This window comes from Rhea americana, unplaced genomic scaffold (genome assembly GCF_003343005.1).
Source record: "Rhea americana isolate MKP2758 unplaced genomic scaffold, rheAme1 scaffold_124, whole genome shotgun sequence".
Classification (NCBI taxonomy): Eukaryota; Metazoa; Chordata; class Aves; order Rheiformes; family Rheidae; genus Rhea; species Rhea americana.
This window is the reverse complement of record NW_028185306.1, coordinates 734,478-756,300: the sequence shown is the minus strand read 5'-3', so window position 1 is coordinate 756,300 and position 21,823 is coordinate 734,478.

Sequence of the window (21,823 nt, the reverse complement as noted above, 5' to 3'; positions counted from 1 at the left end):
TTAAGCCCTGGAAGATTTCAGCTACAGCTAGTAAGCTATATAACCTGACAGCAATCCATGTTTCTATTGCATTTTAAATAAAGTTAATTTGGAACTAATGCTTTCTTCAGAAGCATACACTAAAAACTTAAGGGGACTTAAAAGCTCACACAAAAATAGATGTAAAGAAAGTATCTGAATTTCATAAATTGTTTGGGGGGTCAGTTTTAATAAGACTTGACAACAAAATCTCATTGACTAAACTCTGAGTAGAACTTTTTTTGATTATTAACATAAGTCACATACAAAGACTAAGACAAAGAAAAATACTTAGTTTTTTTTTCCTTTTAAATAGAAAAAGTCTACCACCTTTATGGAAGTGGCTGCATCACACTGCCAGTTCCCACATTTTGCAAAATGGCACAAAACCATCAACAGTTCTCAAAACTGTTACTTGGTACTGACACTTCAATCACCTTCAATATTTTTTCATTTTTAAGATACTTAATTGTAGATTGTTCACAAGAAAAATTGCTCTCATGAATCTGTTGCTGTATTTTCTCCAGATTCTATATTGAGATGAGAAAATTACAACTTGCATTGCTTATCCTGAAAAGCACAAAGAAGTTTCCAAAAGATACTGTAAAGATGTTAAAGAGCTATTTCTCCTGTTATAATTACAGCAGGAAATGTGCTGTTAGTAACATTATATTGTGTGATCTTTCTAATCAAATGGTAATATCAGTGTCATATCTCTGTAAACTGTGCCAGAAACAGTTCACAAGACCAGTAATCTTTATAGCGCCTTTTTGTGAATATGTAAGGTTCTGTTTTCCTCCTCTTAGTTCTAGCGTAAGATGGTTCTTTTCACCTCCTTCCAAAGTCTAATGATGACATTTTGTATGTCAGCATAGGTACTACCATCTAAGCACCATGGAACGGTAGGTTATGAATAACGAACAGCAGGCATCAAAGCATTGACGTGTCGTTCACCAGTAATGCCCRAGGACGTAATGTCAATAATATTTTCTAAATATGCCATGGAGGGAACTCCCACAGTATGCTGCAACACAAAGTAGTACAAAATTTCCTCCATACAACTAGTACCAAGGAAAGAACAGCAAGTATATTATCTTAAAATATATAGTGTGTTAGAATATTAAGAATGTGTTCATGTTTATTACTGTATCCTGGAGTGGCTCACCTAGAAACAGACTTTACAAGTACTACTGCTGAAGTTCCACTAGTATCACAGAATCACAGAATGGTTGAGGCTGGAAGGGAGATCATCTAGTCCAACCCCCCTGCTCAAGCAGGGTCACCTACAGCACAGTGCCCAGGACCTTGTCCAGCCTGCTTCTGAATATCTCCAAGGAGACAACCTCTGTGGGCAACTTGTTCCAGTGCTCAGTCACCCTCATAGTAAAGAAGTTTTCCCTCACGTTCAGATGGAACTTCCTGTGCTTCATTTTGTGCCACTGCCTCTCACCCTGACACTGGGCACCACTGAAAAGATTCTGGCCCCATCCTCTTGACACCCTCCCTTCAGCTATTTATACACATTGATAGATCCCCACTCCATCTTTTCTTCTCTAGGTGACCTGGTCCCAGCTCTCTCAGCCTTTCCTCATATGAGAGATGCTCCAATCCCTTTATCATCTTAGTAGCCCCTTGYTGGACTCTGATAGCTCCATMTCTCTCTTGCATTGGGGAGTCCAGCACTGGACATAGTACTMCAGATGCAGCCTCACCAGGGTTGAGTAGAGGGAGAAGATCACTTCCCTCAACCTGTTGGCAATTCACAACGTTCCTAATGCAACCCAGGATACCATTGGGCTTCTTGGCCACAAGGGCACACTGCTGAATCATGGTCAACTTCTTGTCCACCAGGACCCCAGGTCATTTTCCGCAGAGCTGCTTCCCAGCAGGTCAGCTCCTAGCCTGTCCTGCTGCATGGGTTATTCCACCCTAGGTAAAGGACCCTGCACTTGCCTTTGCTGAATTTCATGAGGTTCCTCTCTGCACATCTCTCCAGCCTGTTGAGGTCTTTCAACAATATTTTCCCAATATTGACCCCAGGGGGACATCACTAGCTACAGGTCTCCAATTAGGCCTTCCGTCACAGATCACAACCCTCCAAGGTCTGCCTTTCAGCCAGTTCTCAATCCACCTCACYGTCCACTCATATAGCCCAGACTTCCTAAGCTTGCCTGTAAGGATGTTACAAGGAGACAGTGTTGAAAGCCTTGCTAAAGTCAAGGTAGACAACATCCACTGCTTTCCCCCTACCCAGCCATTTATTCCATCATAGATGCATTATACTATATACCCAGTCTAATGTTGCAAGAATTATGCGGAAGTGGCATTAGACTGTGGTATGAACCACAGAGGAGCATCAAATAAGCAGAGCTCTAAATCCAATGCATCTTCAAATGTCTGCTAAACTAAACTGTGCTGGGAAAGTACAAAATAAAGAGTTGTCAACATCTGGTGGCAGAGATCTCTTTCCACTCTCATGTCTGAAAGTCAAAAAACATAATGCATTAAGGATCTATTCTTATTCTACTTATATTATCCCAAAGAGACAAAAAGATTTAAAGAATTTTCCTATTTGAAATTAAAAATAAGTATGATTTTTCTGTGTCACAGGATATGAAAAATATAGAGTCATTCAAAAACTTTAACCATATGTTGGTTTAATAAATAGCATACTGAAAACTATGGTGTGTTTTTAAACAAAGACAATATAGAGCTTAGAGTGTGATGGATATTTTAACATGGACTCCTGTTAAATGCATAGTTCTAAAAATTACCTGTATTTTACACAGATCTGGGATTCTCTTCAGCCAAACAGCAAAAATGCTTTTATCAAAAACTACACTACTGTGGAATAGATTAGAATAGATTGCACTAAAGGAATACAGCCCATTACTTTAACTTTCCTGCATTAATAGTTTTGCATTTTTATATATCCCTAATTAGAACATGRGACACACTTAGAGTCAATAGCAGATAACAAAACTCCAAAGCTAAATTATTTTTGAGAGTGAAGGCTGTAGGATTAGGTGCAGGGAATTATAAATTGGGATACTAGTGGAATTATTTACAAGGATACAACCAGAAGAATCATATCTTTAATTATAAATTCAAGTTCTCCTTGTGGTTTCAGAAATTATATACAAGTTGCTTGACAGAAAAAAAAAGGAAAAAAAAAAAAAAAAAACTTCCCCACCTCACCCCCTACATAACATTAAAGGATATGTTGAAGGATTCAACTTATTTCTCTTATACTTTGGTATGTCTGCTCTTCACACCAGGTATTTATTGCCTTGGCAGTGCAAGGATGAGGAGCAGCTTCCATCGTCTTTGGACAAAGGCTTGGATCAGCCTCAAGACAACAGACATAGCTGGGACAAAGCTAAAGGCTTGGATTTTTTTTATATATTTTTTTATTTWTTTTTTTTTTTAAAGTAGCCCAAAATAGCTCTGATTTTAACTTCACCTTCTGAAGCATGGAGCTAGCAGAACATAGGCAGACATCAACAGTCTTAAGAGATAGGGTTACTTTTGGACACGCAAGACATCAGCAGGTTACCTGATAAACTAGGATTACAGCAGAGATTAAGGTTAAACAGAGGAAGGAAGTAAAAACTTGTGATTTGTTGGAGGATCTCAGAAGGCTTGCATGGATAGCAGAAAGGATTTTGTTAACAGATCCTGTGGCCAATGCCCACTTTCAAACCTGTAGTGTTCAGTCATGGAGGCSTGGAGAGATGGGAGTTGAATGAACTACATTACCTAATCTCCAAATAGTCATAAATCCTAAATCCCTTGAGCTTTGGCAAAGGATCCACTTCTATAAGGTCCTTATTAAAGCCACAGATTGCTCTAATTCAATATGCCATTAACCAATGTTATTGTGGTTGGATTACAAACCTATTGTCACCCCTGTGTGTGATACACTGGATGTATCAGTTGGATGTTTGGCTCTGTGCCTGGTTACAGTATGGGAGACCCAAGCCTTCAAAGCTGTCCTTGTGTCCTTCTTCCCTCCTGAGAGTGTTCCTCCTTGTCCTTACATGGCTCTGCTGTACACTTATTATAGCAATAGAATACCTAAAACCTAACGCAAAGGCTAATCTCTATCAGCAAGTGATAAAGTAGAAATTAACTTATCAGGCAACATATCTTTTTTAAAAGTCCATTAAACTCGCATCTCCCTGCTCTTACACTATAATGCAAACGCATTGCTTATGCATGCAGGAAACCTCTTCTCTCCTTGTTTTGATAACTATTTGCTCAGTCTTTGGTCCAACACACTTAACCCTGCCCAAGCTGCTTTCCATGCCACTAATATTCTAAATGACTAGCTTATAGTAGGCAACTTTTAGATTTTATAGTTTTACACACAGTGAAACAGTAAAGAGAATTAATTGGTTTTCTCTTTAAAAACTTTTGAGTGAATCAGCTGAAATTACGTGTAATTTAACATTGATGCTTCTTTAACCAAGATGCGCACAGGAAAAAAAAGCCAAATTCTTATACTTGCTTAGAAGCAGTATAAAGAGCCTAGCTGTAATGACTACATAGAGCTGTTTATATACTTTAAATAAGCCTTTTTTGGGAAAACATTGAAGCATTTACAATGGAAAAATCTAGATTTTAAGTTTCATAAGAAAAAGTATAAAACCAATGAACTTACTTCCAACTCTAATTAAAGTCTAGAGAGYTCTAGAAAAACCCTCACAATAAAATGCCTATAGCTGAGAGAACACTAGGAAAAAAAACTCACAATAAAACCCATATAGTTTCTTTCTTGCTTCTTCTGGATACAGTTGTAATCTGATACTAATGAAAGTTGTATTATTATTATTATATAAACACTACCATGATAAATTTTTCATTCATACCTACATTAACTCAAGTAATGAAAGAATCTATCAGCAATCAATACTTCACCTACTTATAACAAGATGCACAAGTGCTTAGGTACTGCAGCCAAAAGTGGTGAATTTAAGAGATTAGTATGTTTTTCAGTAGCTTAACTATCTACCTAGACATAGCAGATTCTAAGCATTACAGCTGCAGTACCAGTTTGAACATCAACCGCAAAAGATAAAGGGGAAAGGTGGAGTACATTAAATACTTTTTTTCCAGACAGTGCCAGTGACACAGATAGATATGATACAATCTTATTCTATTGACACTATTCAAATAAGCCTGAACAAGAGCCTTCTATTAAATCGCTAATTTTTAAAAAATAGTAACTTCATCTGACAGTTAACTACCATTGAACATTTTTTCCCTGTCAAGCAAGTCTGTGTTCTAGTACAGTAAAGCAGAGCATCACCAACAGAAAACAATAATTCATTACAACAGAATTCTTTTATTTTTATAATAAACTATTAAGCAATTGAAATTTTATAGTTATCTTCACCCAGAAGGTTCCTGATAGGCTTTTCCTTCTGTTCTTGTAACCATGACAATTGCGAGCTGAAATATGGCTATCCATTTAAAAATATCTTCATTAACATAAACAATATCAACATCAGTTTTAATCTTGCTGCAGGGAGTACAACCTTCAAAGATTGGTAACGGCCTTGGCTAACTATATTTTCATGCGATAGTAAACCAAACATTACTGATGTATTCAACAAACAGAATTTGTGAAATTTCTCACTCAGATTTTTCCCTTTTTTTTTTTTTCATTTCTAAATCTGTATTTCTCCAATCTGCAGGATATTCTTTAGCTTGCTAAACTCCCACAATCCGGTTCTATTACAGTGCCAGAGGGGTCTATATGCGGTTTTGCTTTTAAAAACCMCAAGCTGAAGACAGATTACAAGCAACGTTTGACACCTCTGAGAAAGCAGCCCAGTCTGGCGCACTGACTGCTGCAAATCAGAAGTGGACAGACTGACTGACAGACAGGAGGAACCTTTCTCAGGGTGCACGGAGCTATCATCAGTCACATGCCTCCACCTCCTCCAGGAGGCTCAAAGCTCCACAATTGCAGACCCATAGTACTCAGGTGCTGTGGGTTAAAGGACAAGAAAAAAAATAAATCCGTAATCCCCAAAAGCTGCTCTGGGAGCTCCTGACCTCCATCAGCTCTCCCCCACCTCCCACTACCACTGCACAAGGAATGCTGCTCTGCTCCACCAGGGATGTCTCTTAGGACTTCAGTTCACTCTCCGAATCAGTACTTAGCTGCAAAAATGMGTCACACAGGCCTTGGATCAAAGAGGCGCGCACATCCTCTATTCCCCATGCTCCCTTTCCTAGGAGGAAAGAAAAGAACCAGTAGTCCTTAATAGTCTTTCAACAGTCAGCTCTCAGCTAGCAGAGTTGTTTATGAACAAGAAACTTAAAGCTGTTAACACTTTCTGAAAAAAAAGAAAAAAAAAAGAAAAAGAAAAGAGAAAACCAAACCCACCTACCAAAAATCAAAGCATCATAGAYGTAAAATGTCCCCAGATAACCAATTTTAGTTTGGTAGTTGGCTCTTTTAGCACAAGAAAATGGAGGTGGGGGAATCAAAATATATGATACATATTATACACACTTTAGAAACAAAGAAAACCAAATATAGTCATACTGATGCTCAGGTAATTAAGCAATAAAACCATCAACATTAATTAACTATAGCATCTGGCCAATGAAGTTTAAACAAGTTTTTTTCCATTAAAGAAAACAAACAAATGTACATACATACACACACACAGAACCCACTTGCTTCCCGAGTCATACGATCAGAAAGTTCACAAACCAAGGGCCAGGTTGTAGCCTGACTGCATGCCCAGAGCATTGCATTTGCACTCATGGGAATGGAGACGATCAGCGYGGAGATGTGCAGAATTTGATCCACACTCTGAGAGATCATGTCACAGGAGACACRGTGAGAGCAACAGTTTTATTTGCTCTCTTTTCTGAGAATACTTTTTTCTCACTATTTTATTTCATGAACCTTGTCACTGTTTTTACACACAGGATCAACAAATGAGTTTTTCATTTGGAGTGGTCACATACACACACACACACCCCCGACTCATGACCTTGGGAACCACACACCCTCCATTACAAACCTTCTCAGCACCAACATAGCTGCATTAAAAGCCACAGAAAAAAGTAGTTAAACTTACATTAACTTAGAACAACGTGCATTGAAAATAATTCTCTTCAGTTGTTTAAACAATTTACATTTCTTTCACACTACACGTTTGCACAAATACTGTGATGGAAATGTCCAAGCAGTTGCACATAATTTAGCACCTAAAGCTTACAATGTACTGAGCACAACAAATCACAAATGATATACCCAGGGTTCTGAAAGTTATACTAATCTTTGCTACAAAATCAGAAATTATTATAAAAGTATGCTGAACTCTGAACATGTGGATGTTGTTTAGTCACGGACTTCACAAGCTTCTTGTCACTGCTTTATAACAAATCAGATAGTTTAGGCTGTGAATGTTTGGTTTCTCAGTTCACCTTTTGCAAGAAGGGCACTGAAAGCCTGCAGCCAGTCCCAGACTGCAGACCAGCAGTACGGTACAGTTCCCTGCCGTGCCCAGCACTCCGGTGTGAGAAGAGAACAAGGACACAGCTGTCCAGCTCAGACAGTTCTGGAGTGCCCCATGTAACAGCCAAGACAGCAGGGCTTTTATCTAAGTAGACTAACCTAGAACCTACAGTACTTACTAGCCAAAAAAGCAAACAAAAGAAAAAACAAACAAAAACAAAACCCACACCAACCACCACCACCAAAAACACTGCTTCATGTTAAACTAAGAAAATAAATTGAACCGTCATGTTTTATCTGGAGCCAAGCAGTCGAAAAAAAGCAATTCAGAATTCAGTGTCTGCCAGAAAGAAATGAGTAACACTTTCAAATCTGCATTTTTAAGAGTAGTCTTATCTTTTGGGGTGCGGTGGGTGGGAATTTGAGAGACAGGTTAGCCATGTAAATGTGTCCCATCATTACACACACCAACTAAAGGCTACCAGTCCAAATGGGATGTTTTCTTTTTTTTGAAAGATTTCGAAAGAGACACCATTTTGATTAAAACCCACGGGAAAGTTGAAATCAGAAGAGCAGAGGGAACAGCTCTGAGGGTGGAAAACAAAGATCTGGTTGTTCATAACTGCTCTGATCCCAGGTCACGTTAGCTTTTTGTGGTATTAGGCAGCGGCTGCTTAAAAACTGTCTTTCTGCAGTCCAGGGGACAAAAACACAGCAGTGTAGATCATTACTTAAAACACTAAAAAAAACCTAGGGTACAGTTGGGCTGCTAATAAAGCCTGCAAAAGCCATTTTCTCACACCCCACATACTCTTCTGGTGCATCTTTCAAGCACAGTTATTCCTTCTTAATCATATATTACCTGTTAGCAGCTCTTCATCAGAGGATTCTCAGCCTCTTTCTTTGCTGGCTACACAGGTAGGAGGCAGCTATCACCCAGTCTTTTAGCCTTCTCCCCAAATTCCTGCAGAAAAATCTCACTCTCCAATCCTTGGGCTACAAGTGTCCCTCCCCGCTCAGGGACCATCTCTGCCTATCTTCTCCTGTCTGCTTGCCTAACATACTTGTTTTTCTCTCTTAAYGTACAGCCCAGTGCAGTCTTTTACACCTGCCTCCTTAGGGCTTACAGATACATGGCTMAGCCAGCCTGGAAGTTTTCTAGGCCTCTTCTGCTCAGTGGAAAGGAATTTGCTTTATCACACCTGTTTAAGTAAGTATTACTACAGCTTATAATCCTTTTGGAGCTTCACATCACTTTTACAGATTTTTATCAGTAAACCAAGTACAGATGTGTGACCTTCCTCCAGTCTCTCTTCTGCTGGAACTTCAAGTGCAATAATCGCCACATTTTGTTTCAATAGAATTTTTACTGCTATTAAATTTAAAGCAAGTATGAGTTGCAAATTGCTTCTAGCCTAGGGCAGACGCATCCTACTCAAGGGCTTAATACTTTATTTGACCTTAGTTTGACTTCATATCAGGATCTACAAGACTAATCAGACAGGTGGCTTCAAAGAGACTTCAGGCATTAGCTTTCTAGGCCTTTTCCCTTTGAAATTATTCCTCTAAAAATCACAAAATGCACAGTAGTCAGTATAAGAACAACAGGGCAGCTGTTTCCAGAGGCTTTTCCTTTTATTCCAAACAGGAATGCAACATGCAAGGACCTGCAAGTCCTTTTTCCCCTACAGTGGCCTTATCTGAGATATGCTATACACAAAGCACTGATACAGGTGCTACCAGGTATAACACCAATCTGGACACACAGCTTAATACGTGCAATACTCCATTTCTGCTCTTTAGCAGTTCTGACCCACAAAAAGTCAAGAAAAAGCCTATAGTAAACATGCCTACATACAGCAATACTCATGTTTTGCATTTACAGTAAACTCACTAATGGATGTAGATACACAGCACTTAAAAGGTCTGAACGCTTGAGATCTTGTTCAGTTCACTGCTTGGCGTTCGGAAGGGTTGTAGGAAATTTTTCTCCTACCCCAGCCCTGACCCTTTTGCCAAAATTCATACACTTAGTATCTTATGGATGGTGACAGATGAAACTGCTTTTTCACCTCTGTTTGCATGTCATCCCTAAAACTCATGGCATTATTAACCTCTGATTTTCAGCATCTAAAAGATGTCACCAGCAAAACAGTTTTAATAAATGCATCCTGGAACATTCAGCTTGGACCTAAGGTACCATATGTGAAATGGAAAAATAACGATAAGTGATAAATGGGATAAAGATTTTAGGGAAATTTTATTGTATTTAATTAATCTACCATTTTTACTAAGTTGCTTTCAAGTGAAATGGCTTTTTACCAACTCCTTTTGAAAAGGTTAGAAGGGTATTCCCTGAGCTACAATCATTAGCATATAGATGTCTCTAAGTGTTAATTTCTGTTTTCACTGAATGAATGTAATTTAAAATGAGGCCCTTTCAAATCAGTTAACTTTGGCCATTTGAGAAAGATAAGAAAACCGGACTCAAGCATGAACCCCAGCTAAACCTGCTTCTTAAGGATAAATATGTCACTATTTAAGAGTCTCCATTGCCACATGCTGCAAATGATAGATTTCAGGAAAATTATGGGAAAGGGTGGGTGATAGGATTAAAGTCCTGCCACTAGGTGATAGAATCCATTAATAGGGTTAGCAGTAACAAAAAAAAAGAAGGGTTATTTTTACAGTTCATATTTTAAAGGAGAGTTGAAAACTACCCTAGAAATTAGTTGTGACAATTAGCTTTATATCTACAGCAAAATTCACTGAATTTCCTCCTTTTCAGTTTTATGTAACAAAACAAGAACAATTTAGGAGCTGATCGAGCACCTCCTGACATGCACGGTATACCAACCATCATCTTCAGCTGGATCAGGCTCAGGAGTGTTTAAGCTTTCATTATGAAATACTCTAATACAGGTTCAGTATGATGCACAAGGAACTTTTTACACAACTGTCCATCAAGACATACCAAATTCCCCAAGTTCTCTTCAGCAGGTCGCCACCGTACATACGACACGTAACTTATTTAATACAGACAAATAAAGTTTGTGGTTAAACATCTCTCTAATTCTCCATAATAAAACCATATTCTCAGCAGATCATAATTTTCCTGAAGTTACATTTGTCAGAATGATCATTTATAGCTTGAATATCTTGTGATTCAGAGCAAAAAAAAATTTTTGAATATTTCCAAATTCGATTATTAGGAGAAAGACAGAGAAAGACATGAATTTTCTCATGCCAAGTCTCTGATAATGTTATCAGAGTGCTCTAATGCTTCTATTCTTTGTAAAAAAAAAAAAAAAAAAATTTTGCATAAGTGTCCCCCAGCCCACACAGGAATTCCACCCATCCTGGCAAAGCTAATGGGTTTTAGATTATATTTAGTTTGCATGTACTAAAAGGACCAATGCCAGATTTTAGCAGTCAGAATCCTCAGAAAATATATTTGCACTGAACATACCATGGTCTGGAATAGTCACAGCTGAACTAGACTTCTTATTGGCAGCAGGAAATCCTTGGCTCTAGATTACAGGCTCTAGAACGGAAACCAGGAAGACCGTCGTTTGTTTTGTATCTATCCAAAAATAATATCATTTTAAGGAAGAGAACAACACAACAGTCAGAAAGAAAACAAAAGGAGCTGAAGCTGATGCCTTTGGTCCTCTTGCCTTAAGGAAGAGGAGACAGTAGCTAAAAGACTGAAATGGATAAATGAAGGCAGAAGGAGAAGGTCAGACCATGAATTAAAAAAAAAAAAAGGCAAATCACACACACTCAGAAATCACTCAGAAATATAAATTAAAAATCCCTGAAACTCAGGTTCTACATTCTTGTTCATCAGCACAGATTAATGATATTCTTCTCCTAAGTTACTTCTTCATGTACAAGTTGTTCCAGTAAGTGAAGATTCATATTGTAGGATATACTTGTGGGCCCAGAGAAGAGGTTGACATTTTTCCTTAAATATGAGATTATTGTTTTTTTCCCCAATTTTATAATTGAAATCAACATACTGAAATAACATCTAGGTTGCAAAATCAAACTTTCAACAAACAGAAAATGCTTCCTTAAACACACACAGACAATTAAGCATGTGGCTAACCTACTGTTTTGAGTTTAAAGTTGTCATCCTCAAAAAGGCAATGGCACTGCAGAGTTACCCCCAAAATACTCTTGTCAATGTGTCTTAACCACGTTCAAGTGCACATAGATCAGTGCTCCTGCCTAGGTCTTTGCCCTCCTCTAGCAACAGCCAAAAGGCAGATCAACTGATGTCAGCTGTAGTATGGATACAAGTCTATTTGGACTTGGACTAAGACCAGCAACATGGTATGTGAAATCAATTGAACAGATGGTAACAGCATTCAGTTTTGACATTCTTACTTACTCCAGTCAGACTTACTTGAAATATGCTGATTATGCAAACCCTGAAAATGAGCACCTGTTTTATATACTCTTCAAATAAAAATATATACACTATCCAATCTAATGCTGCAGCCACTCATCTAAAAGCAGACTAGCACTCAGCTGGCACTGTTATGAACCCTTGCTAATAAATTCAGCTTGTGTTAATAAATCATGCAGTGACTTAGAGGCAGGTATCCCAATCTCTGCTCTTTGGTATAGAATTTGAAGTGGACGTGGAAGAAAAAAAAAAATACGAGACAACAAATGTATTTTCCATCTTCATAAGATTTCCCAAGTTTACTAGGTATACACATCTACATTGCAGATTGGCTTCACAGACATTTATGAATAAGAAGCATCTACCTCTGAAAGGTATGAGTGGAAGGTATGAAATAATATTCCACAATTACAAGAATCTGCTATCATTTGTCCAAAGCTTTAACCAACTTCTAAAYGAGCCTTTTGTTTTGATTTGGTTTTTGGAAGGTATTCAGGAAAAGCATGATATGTGTTTGCTCCTTGTTAAAACCCTTAGGATTCTATTCTGCATTTTAGTTTTTCTACATATATTTCCTATATAGTTTAAAAAAAAATAAAGTTTACAACAGTTAAATTTTTTCACATTATCTCTTCTACACCAAAAAAATAGACATATTTCTAGGGAGTTGCAAAGAATACGATGGTATTTTTATTTATTTTTTGCAAGGTTCTTCATGTAAGCAGAGTCCTTGTGCTCTGTTCCTACTATGTATGAAATGTGCACAGTCTTTAGAAATGCAGATAATCAAAAAAAAGAGCCACTAGGGACACAAAGTAATAACATTAGCTAATGCCACACAGTAATGTTTATTTAACAAATCTGTGTTGCATGCCTGACATTTCCCCTGGCATCAATTTATTTTGTTTTGCTTTTCTCTGATAGCAGCATAAATGCATTTAAAATGTAAACTTATTTTACACCTACCAAAGTGTACACACAATATAATAAAAACATATACATCCTTTTTAGTATCTTATGGGAATACATGCTGGAGATGTGCAGAAAGCCCGACAGCCCAAAGTAAACAATCTAGATTATGGAAAATGTTCATTTTTAGCTTTTCCAATAGCTACTAAAACTGCAATTGTCAGTGCACTGTACATCACCGCATTATGTTATTTATAAAGTGCCACAATGTGACAAAATGATGCTACCCATCAGGATCTAATCTTAACTGAAAGTGGCAGGGGAAGTGGAGTGGATGGAAAGGTATCTTTGCAGACCATTCTAACTGGCAGTTTGGAATAGTTACAAATGGCAATTTTTAGAAGTTTAATTTACTAGTCATTTGTAAAAGTGTACACAAATGATTCTATGAAACAAGTTAGAAAAAAAGTTTCTACTTTTAGAGTTCTCAGTAACCATGCTCCACTTGCAAGCCAGCCAGCCAGCCAGTCTCATTCATGCCACTCTTGCTTCCTCACTCAGGTCCTAGCCAGCTGTTGCCCAGCAGTCTTCGTCCTTACTGGCCCAGCAGGCTCTCTCTCTCTACTGGCTCACTAAACCTCTTCAGAGAATTGAAATCTCCATTTTTTTTTCCCCTTCTAAAATATGTTTTTCAAGTCCCATTGGATAAGAACAAATATAACTCCTGCTCACTACTTATCACATTTTAAAAATTAGATAACATGTAATATGCTTATCAAGCAGCTTATCTGAAACCCCCCTCAAAAAACAAAACAAAAAACACCCACTTCYTCCACATAATGAGAAATGAAAATGTGAAACTCTTTGCTTGAGAGGTGGTGGAAATCACGAGTACAAATGGGAGCAAACAATTGAAAATAACTCATGGCTCCATAATGACTGATTAAAAACCAGGGACCAGATGCGGCCTGCAGTAAGGAAGTTCTCTCACAGCTGACTGACTGCCAAAGAGTGGATGAGCCACGGGGAGGATCCCTCCATGCAAGTCCCGTGTCCTGTACTCTTATCCCCAGCATTCACAGCTGACTGGTGGGAAGCGAATACTGAATCTGTTTAACTTGTTACCATTTTGAGGTATTACCAAGAACAGTCATGAACATCTCATTCTTCCACCCTGCTCAGCACAGAGGGAAGAGGAAAGAGAAATTTTTAATATTAAAGTAGCTCTTCAAGAGTGAAAAAGATTGCTTTTCTTTTCAAACTCTCATTTTATTTCTTTGATGCTCTGTTTTACTTTCTGTCATTCAGAGAACCTGTCGGCCTGCATTTCCACTTCTGACAAGTATTAGGAAGTGTAGGAACTTTGGGGCACAAAATTTCACAGGAAACAGGATACATCCAAATTATTCCTCAACTCCAAGAAAATTGTCCTTCAAACAAGCTGCGTGGGCCCATACATTCAGTTACAGGCTGAAGTATTTAGGAACTGAACAATGAAAGTACGCTGACTGGAGAAGGAGGTTTAACAAGGAACTGTACACGTGTAGGCAGGTTTGACTATATAATGAAATTAGTACCATGAGTTTGGGTCTGAAGATTTGAGATCTGGACATAGAAAATCAGAATCTGGAATGATATGCTGGTTCCTGCCATATGGTCATATTTGTTCAGTTGCCTAGCTCCACCTATTTTCTGCTCCAGTACAAGAGCAACTTTTATTGCCCGAAAACTTAACATGATATAAAACGGTCGTTTTCTAGATGTAATGCATTATTTAAAATCTGTTTGTCCAGCTATAAATCTCACAATTTACCTATCTAACTGATAACACCACTATCTGGCATAAAAACAGGATGTAGCTATTTACCCAAAGACATAATATGCTTTTGCATTAAAAAAAAGCATATGCAAGGACAGTCACACCTGAATGCCATTTAAATATATTAATATATTTGGTACACTCCTATTCACCCTTACTACGTACACAGAGGCTATACTTAAGAATATTCACTACTGAGTATCAGTAACACATCAGTTGTATGTTCAAGTTCTATGCAATTATTTGTAGCTTTTTTGTCTTAAAAATAGTTTAGTTGATTTTCAATAAAAAGTAAAAAACCCAACACACACCTCCTCATCTGACCTCAAAGTATTGCATAAGCACAATTCTTTTCCTCCTGCCACTCAGCTCAACGTTGAGTAGATTGGCAAATACATCTCAATTTCTAAATTGAGAAACAATTGAGAAAACACCTTCAATATCAGGCAAGTAGTTCTTTGGCCTTTTCTTCCATGGCTTCATGGAAGCCCCCCCACACCCTTGCTCTCTCTTAGGTCTGCAGTAACCTCTAATGTATTGTTCAGCCAGCAAAGGAAAACTGAGATTCTTACACCAGTATGTCAGTCACTACATTCATACCACATTTAGCAACATAGTATCATGAGCCTTTATCACTCTTCCTCCGCCTAAAAACGTTTGTCAGTACAAACACTGGACAATGCAGAAGCGTACCAGAGTAACACAGTTAACTGACTGTAGCCTATGTTATTTTTTTCTTCTTCACTGTAAGTGTTGGTTATCCTCATATAGGATCACACTAGTCCTTTCCTTGTCATGGTTGTTTTTTGCCTTTGTCCAAGTTCAAAAACCTCAAATAGTTACAGGCAAGTTTTCCTACTGGAAGTCCATGGTGCTGGTCATTACATCGCTTTGAGAGTTTCAGCTGCAGAGAACGTGCCAAAGCCCTGAAGCCTTGCATTCTTCTTGAGTTTCTACTACATAAATCACCACCTAGGCATGTATGAATCCTTTGGCTTGGATGCCTAAGTTGTTTTTAATGTGATTTGTCCCCTAAAAAAAGAGTTTTATTTTTATGCACTCAAATTAGGGGTTGTTTCCTGCACCACCTTATGGCAAAGATACCAGAGCAGAATGTGTTACAAAACATAGCTGAAGCAGGAGTCTAATTCAATATTCAGGAAAGTAGGACTGCCTTGGGACAGACAGAGGACTACTGCTGACTCACACACGTGATTTAGATGTGAAATTTACTTACTCCTCTTCCCACTATCCACAAATAGCATAATATATTACCAGGAATCTGAAAATCTATTTCTACTTAGGGTTCTTGAACAAAGAAGTATTTTGAACAAGCAGATTCTCCTTTACCAGATGGTTTCCACTAGTATTCACTAACCAAGAGCTGCTTAAAAAGCTTAAGTTCAGTTACACTGAAAGAGAGCAGAAACAGTACAATTGTGTCATTTAACTTCATTAGAAAGATTCTATGTCAATTTTGTCCCAGAACTCCATAGCTTTTATAACTTACTTGACTCTACTGATTTCATTTTTGCAGTGCAACATGCCTGACAACCTTTCACTAGAAAAAAATTACATATTTGCTAGTAAGTCAAAGTCTTAACTAGAATCCTACCAGCATTTGAACACAGTAATTTAATGTAAATCCTATAGAATTTACATTATGGTTCTACCTCAGTCCTCCATTTATTACCAGAGTAAATATACTCTCTATGAAAAATTTTCATCCTCAGTACTATGTTGAATAAAGTTGAGTCAACATACTATCTGTATCACAAGCACTGTTTCTATTGGTAAATTACTGAATTATCTCAACTACCATAGCTCATCCAATGATTTTTTTTTTAAATCAACAGTACTTTATGTGCCTCCCATTCTCTATTACATCATCACTCAAAGTCAGAAGAATATATTTTCCTATAAAACTGTATAAATTCAAGGATATTTTCACACTTATTTGCACAGAAAAACACCACAGCACAGGCCATTTGTCAGAAGCAAGATCTAAGGTAATATACACATTTAAGTTCATGAAATGCAATCCCTTCCCAAGCAAATTATAAGTATTACCATGGAATGTAGCAGCTACCTGTATAAATAAGACATTATTCAGATTGTATACAGACATTTTGGATATGAATGGTAGCCACAAAAATTCCTGCCTACTTAAACAAAAAAAAACCCAAACAAACAAAAAACACATATTTTTATGTTTTGCAATGTCCAAGAACCATTCCAAGCCAAGGTCTTGTCCCTTGCTCCTCTCAGCCATCTGAAGTCTTTTGTCATATTCATGCACTCTTTCTGGRGGGATTTCTCATTTCATTTAAAATTATTTTAACTTCTGAATATCATCTTCCCTCCACCCCACAGAGGGGACCAAATGAATTGTTCCTCCTTCTTCTTCCCACACAGATGAGGAAAAAGAAGTTGAGGTCATCACTGGTTGTTGCTGCTGGTCCCTTGGCAGAAGCTGTGTCCATAGACAGAATAATAATTTTCTTTGTACCAACTACAGTTCTCCAAACATAACACTGGGCTAATATTAAGTCCTCGCTCTACTGAAATCAAATGATATGTGCATGTACCTTGACTGTACTCTGACACAATGGCACTGAAAAAAAAGAGATCTTCTAAGATCATCTTGTGTTCACTGTGAAGACTTCATTATGTATCCAGAAGACTTATATATGTATCTTTATACAGTGTTAACACAAGAGAACCTCTTCCCAGAAACTAACACTGAAGCCACGATGTTTAAGCTATCACTATTCCTGGGAAAGAGAGGTTCAGAATACTGTACAGAAGTACAGCCTAAGAGCAGTTAATTTTATTTCTTTAAAAAGGTAAAGAAAGGCATCATTAAGCTTATCTGACTCTTCAAGTCATTATGTAATGTGTGCACTTTCAAAAATAATTCTCCGCATTAAAAAGTTTGTGACATCATGAAAGATTTTTAAGAGAATTTTTTAAAGTGTCCCAGTTATATATGTGAAGAGTAACTATAAAAAATCAGAACGAAAGAACAATTCTTAAATTAGTACAAGGGCAGAGCAACAGCTTTTTTCTAAAATGGCTTTTATGCTGAACATGTTTGCAGTTTTCAAATTTATGGGTGTAGCTGTCAACATGTATATTCACTTTTAGAATATCGTCCTGGCTTAATGAGGTCTCCTGCAATGGTTTCTTTTTATTAAAGGTTCACAGTGCTTATGTATCCGGTTTCCACCTTTTCACTTTTTTTAAATCACATGAACACTACTCCTTAGCAGAGAGATCACAGAGAAGTTTAGTTTAAAACTTTAGTGTATTCAACTACTTTCGCACTTCAAAGTCATATGGCTTCTAACGAAGCTTCCAAACAGCAATTGTTAAACTAGTCCTTAAAAACTGCAGAGCCATGTCTTCAGCAAAAGTTTAGCTAAAGTCACAAAAATGCATTTTAGCTACAAATACATGGCTTCACCAAATGGTGCCATACTACAAAGCAGAAATAAGATGCCTCACTATCCAGTCTCTCCATCTTCAGTCAATCCTCCAAATTCTGTTACATACAGTGCCTCATTCCCTCTACCCCATTTCTTCCCATCTCACCAAATGGATGCTTGATCTCCAGATTATGCTGATGTTCTTTAACTGGTAACAGAGTATCAAACAAAGCTCAAGATTAAATTCAACACGCATCTCAGAACAAAACTAGCTCTGCAACATCAGAATACTGAGTTATGCATTCAGAGTTTAGTAAAAATACTGGCATTTCACTAGCTCAGAATTTCTCCGTAAGATCCCACAGATCACAGAGAATTTAGCAATAGTTTTCAAATGTATACACATCCCTGCAAGAATGCCTCAGAATCGTGGGTCAAACAGATTAAGACGTTTTGAACAGCTAGCTGTTGATCCTCTCTCCTCATCCCTTCCGTTTCATCTTCACCTCTCTGGTTTTTGTTCTCTTTTTTTAATGCAACTTTTCAGGGCCGAAACTGTCACAGTACCTTTGGCTAAACTGTAGTAGTTCTCTAGCTTTTGCTTGGGAGTCAGTTCCTCCAACCTCTTCATCAGCACAATTCTCTATCTCAACAGCTCTCTTTGTTTGTTTCATTTTTCTTATCTTCAACTCACAACCAGTCAGATATGCTATAAAGGCAAACCACTCCTCTATAAAGATGTCCAATTACCTCAAGTCTGATTTCTTTATCTGCACAACCTAGTATAGTAAAATTTATCCACCACTTCATTTCTTTCTGAGGAGCCTGCAAAACATCAGATATATTTTTCCTCCTACTGTTATRACTTTGAAGGCATCTTGAACAGTACATGTGCATTAATCCATTCATTACTGTGTTTTTCAGCGCCAGATTCCTTAACTGCAGATACAGATACCGCACTGCTTCCAGGATTACACCTAAAATGTGTTAAAAGAACYGCAAACCAACAATGCTTTCAGAAAACAGGAAGGATATTTTTCTCTTTTCTCTAGAATAAATTATAGGAAGATTAACTGACAAAAAATATTTCAGAGAGAAAATTGAAATTGTGGAGTAAAAAAATAATTTAGGGAGAATTACATAGGGAGCAAAAAAGTTGAAAACCTAGAAGAATGTCAGCAGTTAGTTCTCAAAGCTTCTTCGATCAACACGATGGCAATAGTACGATCATTCTTTCCTATGTTTCTAAGTCCATATAGAGTGATTTAGCTTTACTGCAAAATGGAAATAGCAGAACACACATTTCTGCAGACAAGTAAGTGATACAATTTCATCAGATAACAATTTTGAATTCATTTATTCTATGTTACATTGCTTAAGCAAAGGGGTAACACAACTCAGCTTTACTTTATTTCATACTACAAGGATATTCTTTTAAGTGTCACCTGTACTGCTGAGATTCTCTGGACTGATCTGCTAGTTTTATTTATAGTCAGAAATGGAAGAATTAGAACATTGCCACTATGATTTTAGTTCCCAACTCTGCAGTGGTGAGGAATGAAGATTTTTTTCTTTAAAAGAAGTATCATGCATCTTACATTTTCACAAGGCCGAGGGTGTTTCAGATATAGATTCCTACTGAAAGAAAGCAGGAATCGTTTGAAATGAAACACTCACAGTGAAAGCTTTGGGGGTGGGGGGATGGAGGTGGGTGTTTTTAAGCACACACAATATAGTAAGTGCAAATAACACTATCAGTGCATAAGTACTAAAGAGAAAAAACATCACTAACTTTTAGTTCAACTTCATATACTTCTCTTCATTTACCTCAAAAATAGAGATGGGTATTGTTCAGTCACAGTGAACCCAGTGACCACAGTCCATCATTAAATATAGTATCAGCTACAATTTCTACTTCAACAGCAACTGAAGTATCACCTTATTACACTTTGTGAATTTCCACAAGCCCTCCAAGTTATTTTTGATGTCTTTTACTCTGCTCCTGCCAACACTTACACACATTATCTTAAGCATACTGAAATCCATAGCACTATGCACAGCACACAAACAAATGCATGCATCATTTCAGAAGTGAGGACTTCATTAATTGTTCAGCACAGAAGCAAGTCCATTTGAATATGATGCGTATATGTTAGGAAAACCACTCCAATGGCATACCTATTGTTGCTTCAAATGTTATTATCTATTTTAAAATTCTTTCCTTACCCTTCCACCCTCCTACGCATCTCACCTCCTTTACATTCTCCTTAAGTGCCTAAAAATAACTAACTATGCATATGGTCTGAGCACCACAGCCCTATACCATGTAACTAGGGAGAGAGTATTTTAGTTTTGAATAATTGACCTCATATACATCATCAGAAAAGATTTTCCCACAAGTTATTTTCCAGAACTTAAACATTTACACTGCTGATTTGACAATTGCAAAGTTTTGTAAGATTTAGCAGAATGAGATTTTGGTGAAAATTCTCTCAAAACTTTATACATATTTTTTCACATCTCCACTCTATTGCATTGCAAAAAACATTTAAAATTATTCATTTCCTTCTACTCCATTTAAGAATTTTTCTCTACATTATAAACTGCTTGCTGACATTAAATACCAGTCCAAACTTCTGATCCCACTTGGAAACATGACAACTGACCCAATATTCAGGTATTAAGAGTAAGAACTCACTCCCTTGCTCAGATTTAGGCACAAAGAGGAGGGGAAGAAGCACCTTATTCAAGGAATGCCCTCCCAATTTTTTCCACCAGCTTGTTTACCCAAGGAAATGCTCTTTGTTTTGCCCCCTCTCTCTCACCAAGTAGCTAGCTGGGAAGGAAAAGCTGAAATAAGTTTATGAGAAGTGGTGTTTGAAGCTAGCTCAGAGAAAGGAGCAAGCAAGAAAGTTGTACATCTGAGTCACAGCATCTCCCAGAGGACTAGTGGAATGCCTCAAGGACTTAAGAACTTCCTAGGTCATAGTCTAGTTTCACACCATCAAAGAGGAATGCATGGTATTTTGGATAAAGAACAATTATTTTTACTTAATCTCCATTATGAGATCCTGAGTCATATAAATTCAGTAATGACAGTGATACAAATATGTTCTTCAATTCCCATTCTGGAAAAAAAAATAAAAATAAAAAACAAGCTCTAATTCTGCTGCATACTATGGCTAGGCCTAGAAACACACACCATTCTTGATAGGGGCAACCTGAAGTAAGCACACCACAAAGTTTGGCACTGGAAAACACAGGCATTTTAATTTATAACTGTAACAGAAAAAGACCAGCATGTATCAATCACAAATCACCCAAACCTTCCAAACCCAAATGCTTTGTCATGGGTTTTACTTTGCTTAGCTCATTACTTGTGCTGCATCAATCTGATGATTTGCCTACTCCATGCACACACCTACCAGCTTAACCCAAAACACACGCATGTATTACGGACATGTTCACGAACTCCCCTATCTCCAGGGTGTTAGCTGGGGTGAGCAGCCCCTGCTCAGGGGCAGCTGCTATGCTTTCCAGGAGACGGAGGAAGCAGGAGCACTTCCAGGGCTGCTCAGCCCCGCTTTGCGGTGGGGTGCACTGGAAGAGGTGCCCCAGCCCGAGGAGCTAGGGCAGGCCCTCACCTTRCACGGAGCCTCGTGGGCGCAGCAGGCTCCCTCCCGCTCCCTGTCCATCCGGAGCGATCGGCCACATGCTTTGGGAGCTGCGGGGCCTCGCAGTCAGCAGGGCGA